The sequence below is a fragment of the Odocoileus virginianus genome, chromosome 14 (assembly GCF_023699985.2).
Source record: "Odocoileus virginianus isolate 20LAN1187 ecotype Illinois chromosome 14, Ovbor_1.2, whole genome shotgun sequence".
NCBI classification, from domain to species: Eukaryota; Metazoa; Chordata; class Mammalia; order Artiodactyla; family Cervidae; genus Odocoileus; species Odocoileus virginianus.
The window spans coordinates 15,328,761-15,334,111 of record NC_069687.1 but is presented as its reverse complement, the minus strand read 5'-3'; positions in this window follow the sequence as shown (position 1 = coordinate 15,334,111).

Sequence of the window (5,351 nt, the reverse complement as noted above, 5' to 3'; positions counted from 1 at the left end):
CAGAATTACTTGCCAGGTGAAAACATGGTGAGTGTCATGAGATTTCCCAACAAAGACATGTTTGGTTCCCTCCTGACACAAAGGGTTAGATGTGACTCTTTAGATATTTACTAAATTGTGTCACTCTTTGGAGCCAAAAGAGCCTTAGTTGTAAATTTTATAGAGTAGAAAACTGAGGGCCAGAGAAGTTAAGAGGCTCTACCAAGTCACACAAACCAGGTTAATATCTGAAACTGAAGTCCCCAGACTCTATTTCAACCTATCATGTTTCACAATGTGCTGCTCATCATATAGTCACAAAATACAATAGGTCAGAAAACATCAGCAAGTTATTGCAGATGGGAAAGTTAGCTTTTATTCTAATTATTGTCTATTTCCTTTACATTGATTAACAAAAATAAAAAATACCCCAATAGGTCTTGGAAATGCATCTGTTCTCAAATACAAAACAAGTGAACAAATAGAAAATTCTTACTAGAGGCTAAAGAAAAATATTAGGTATATTCATGAAACTTTTTTGGTGTCTCAGATGGTAAAGAATCTGCCTACAGTGCAGGAGACCCAGGTTTGATCCCTGGGCCAGGGAGATCCCCTGGAAAAGGAAATGGCAATCCTCTCCTGTATGCTTGCCTGGGAAATCCCATGGACAGAGACAGGCTATGGGGTTCTTTTCAACCATGGGGTTGAAAAGAGTCAGACGTGACTGAGCAACTAGCACTTCACTTCACTTCAGGTATATTCATAAATAGTATGACCATATAGCTAACTGCAACTAACCCCTTAGTAATAAGGGTTCTGAAAAACAAATTGGCTTCTGAAAAACTAATTTAAAATAATTAAGAAGAATTTCTTTTACTATTAAATACCAAGATATCAAAATGTTAAAGACACGTAACATCTTTCCATTCTATAATTGTTTAGAAAGAAAAAATAAAATGAATAAGAAGTGGCTTGTTTTTAAGGTTTAGTCGGTATCACAGGAAGCATGGCACAGCACAGCACCTTTTGTGTGGGTTTTTTGTTTTATTTTTTATTTAAAATGACAGAGATTTATTTTTTCATGGTTCAGGAAACCAAAAACCCCAGATCAGGATGTCGGTAGGGTTGGTTCCTTCTGGAGGCAGAATCTGTTCCATGCCTGTCTCCTAGCTTTTGGTTCATGCATGTGCTAAGTCATCATTTCAGTCATGTCCAACTCGGTGCAACCCTATGGACCATAGCCTGCAAGGCTCCTCTGTCCATGGGATTCTCCAGGCAAGAATGCCAGAATGGGTTGCCCATGCCCTCCTCCAGGAGATCTTCCCAACTCGGGGATTGAACCCACGTGTCTTATGTCTCCTGCATTGACAGGCAGGTTCCTTACCACTAGTGTCATCTGGGAAGACCACTTTTTTTACACTCCTTGTCTTGTAACTGGATCACTCAAATCGCTGCTTCTCAGAGAAATTCTGGGGAGAGAATAGAAACCAACCAATAAACAATACCCTATTGGGAAGAGAACACAAATTTTGGAGTTTAGGGCTGCTGGCAGAGCAGTAAATTGGAAGAAAAATTTCAGAAAGGAGGGAGACACAGAGGAAATACTATTAAACCTGCATAGAAATTTTCCTCAAATCTTTGGCTTATACCTAAACCATATATGCTTTTGGTGAGAATCTGAGGAACCCAGCTGAAAGCAGCAGCTGAAAGGATTAAGACTTGTGAAAGGATTAAGACCTGAAAAAATAAATAAATAAACAAAATCTATATCAGCAGCTGCTTAGTAGTGGAGAGAATTTGTAGTTCAAGTCTGACGTGGCAGAGCTTGACAGATACTTTTGCTTCTCATTGAAACTCTAGAAGGGCAACAGTTTAAGATTAAGAAACACATATCATGACTAAAACCTGTGGCATGAGAATAAGGGCAAAAACCAAAACAAGAACCTACACACAAACCCTAGAAGCAAAACTCCAAAAAATCAAGGGATTAGGCTAGGAAATGAATAGCTTTTCAGACAAAATTTAATACTTTTTAGAAAAAGGTAGCATAATCCAGGTTTATTATCCAAAATATTCAGTATCTAATCAAAAATTAACAGACATACAAAAAATATATAAGTATCACCAAAAACAGAAAAAAATTAATCAAAAGAATCAGATCCACATATAACTTAAATGTTGAACTTAATAAAGATTTTGAAGCAGCTAATAAAATTCTGCTAGAATTTAGAAGAAAAGGTGGAGAAAATAGAAGGACAGATGTGAAATCTCAGCACAGTTGAAAGAAAAAAAAATTTTAAAGAAACAAATGGAAATTGCATATTAAAAATGCAGTACTAGAAATAAAATGTTCATTAAAGTGACAACTTCCGGCTAGACCTACAGGAAAAAGAGCCAGTTCATTAACTCAAAGATAAAAATTAAGGAAAGAAAATACACAATAATATAGTGTATGATATTGTAGTACTATAGTTTATGATCTGACATATGTGTAACTGAAGTCCAGAAAGAGATGAGAGCAAGACAGAAGAAATATTTAAAAGTAAAACACCTAAAACATTTTCAAACTGATTTAAAAAAAAAAATCAACAGACCCTTCCCAGAAACATGAACCTCAAGTAGGACAAACACGAAGATAAACACCATCTAGGCACCTCATTTTCAAGCTAGTGAAGACTAATGATTTTAAAAATATATTAAAAGCAACTGGAGGAAAAAAAACACATTACATTCAAGGGAACTGCAATAAGAATTATGACTGACTCCTCACAAGAAATGATGGAAGATGGAAGATAACAGAATAATATCTTTTTTTTTAGAATAATATCTTTAAAATTCTAAATGGAAAATCTCTCAACTTAATTTTTCACCAATAACTATACCCTTCAACAAAAGAAAGCAAATCAAGGTCATTTTCAGATGAAGCTGAGAAAATTTATTATAGGGAAAGTTTCTCTCCAAGAAATGCTAAAGGAAATTCTATAGATTGAACAAAGTATCACTAAGTGGGAAAGCAGTTCAACAGGAAGAAATAAAGGCATAAAAGGTAAACATTCCAATAAATAGGAAAAATGATTTTTCTAGTTTCTTTAAAAGTCGACTGACCATTTAAAGTAAGAAAAAAGTTTTGCTGTATTGTGAATGCTAAAATATAGAGCAAAATAATTTCAAAATAATTTTAGCCTCAGCCTCCCATCTCATTCTTATGTCAAGACACATGCTTAATAAATGGAATGAAAGACATTATCACTCCCTATGCATATATTGGAGAAGACTCTTGAGAGTCCCTTGGACTGCAAGGAGATCCAACCAGTCCATCCTGAAGGAGTTAAGTCCTGGGTGTTCATTGGAAGGACTGATGCTGAAGCTGAAACTCCAATACTTTGGCCACCTCATGTGAAGAGTTGACTCATTGGAAAGACCCTGATGCTGGGAGGGATTGGGGGCAGGAGGAGAAGGGGACGACGGAGGATGAGATGGCTGGATGGCATCACCGACTCGATGGACATGAGTTTGAGTAAACTCCGGGAGTTGGTGATGGACAAGGAGGCCTGGTGTGTTGCGATTCATGGGGTCACAAAGAGTCGGACACGACTGAGCGACTGAACTGACTGACTGACTGATGCATATATTCTTAGTCTATATTTCCCTTAGTCAGGCTATAGTTAAATTTTATACCTTAATCATTCATAAAACATGAATCTATTGTGTCAGCAGAGAGTTAATTAATTCTTGACATAACTTTAACATTCACTGGGCCTAGAAATCAAAAAAAGACATTTATGAAAGATTAATAACAAAGCAAGTAAAGATAAAAATGTCTTATAAGTTTCTTATTCCTCTCTTATTTTGATTATTTTTCTCTTCTTTACTCTTCTATGCTCCCAGAAAGATTAGAATTTAAATACAGAGTAATCCATCATACTCTGTATTTGGATGTATTGCTGTATTGTGAATGTTAAAATATAGAGAAAAATAAAATATTGATAATGAGAAAAATACCTAGAAATAATAGTAAATGGAATTATACAATTATAATATTCTAATCTTACACATATGGTAGTAAATGTTAATTTAAAGTAGTATTTGATAAGTTAAAGGTATATCTTGTTATACCTACAGCAAACAAGGAAAAAATAAAATACGTTAGCAGCTGCTTTTGTGAATAGAAAATAACAGAAGAGCAGATGCAACCTTCACCAACTCTTCAGTACAGTACAGAAACTGTACTGAATTACCTACTTCAGTTATACAGGGTCTAATTGAAGGATGCTGAAATTTATAAAACAAACAGTTCTGATAATTAACGTAGGAAGAAGAGGCAATGTTGGTACAGTCAATTCCAAAGCAAACTCAGCAATCCTCCTCTCACTTCCCTTTCTGAAACCTTCTCCTTGTCTTGCTTCTTAACTATGGCTTCCTCCTGTTGCCAATATCATCATCTTGCCACTAGCTGCCCCAAACTCCTCATCTTTACCAAAACAAATACAATTTCTCCTTCTAAACTCCTACCTTGACTCTTTTCAAGACCCTTTAATGATTAAAATAATTCATAGCTAGAGGTTGGTCGAGGAGAAAAACACAAAACTTCCTCGGAATACTTTGTAATTTAAAATCATTTTCTACCGAAAATAGTTCTGCTGAGTTTTTAGAGGAGGATTCCTGAGTCCTTTGTTTATTCCCTGCCACCCAATGCATCTCATGCTGTATTTCCATGCACACAGTAAAAGACACATACTTCTACTGTGTTTAAAACAGAAACTAAGTAAAAATAGTCATTCTTTCAGGAAAATACAATGATTGGCTTAACAAACCACAAGTCACAAATAGGAAGTGAGGCGAAACTTCGTTTCTGGCCAATAACTTGAGCCAGTATCCCAAAAGATGCCTTTACTCTGGTGAAAGTGAAAGTGTTAGTCACTCAGTCGTGTGCAGCTCTTTGCGACCCCAAAGACTGTAGTCCGCCAGGCTCCTCCGTCCATGGGATTCTCCAGACAAGAATACTGGAATGGGTTACCATTCCCTTCTCCAGGGGATCTTCCTGACCCTGGGATCAAACCCAGGTCTCCCACGTTGCAGGTAGATTCTTTACCATTTGAACTACCCAGAAAGCCTTTACTCTGGTATTCCATACTAAAATTATCTCAAAATAATAAATATAAATAATGTTTTATTCTGGCATGCCCTGCTAAAATTATCTCAAATAGAAAATGCAGAGGAAGCTACCAAATCAATTTTTCGCTCAGTGTAAGGGCTTTGACCAATTTCTTTGTCATTACACAATCAATCACAGTTTCCAGGCAGATGTCCAACTGCCACTATCATAGCTAAATGGTTCAGATAATATGTTCTCAAATCAATATTTCACCAGT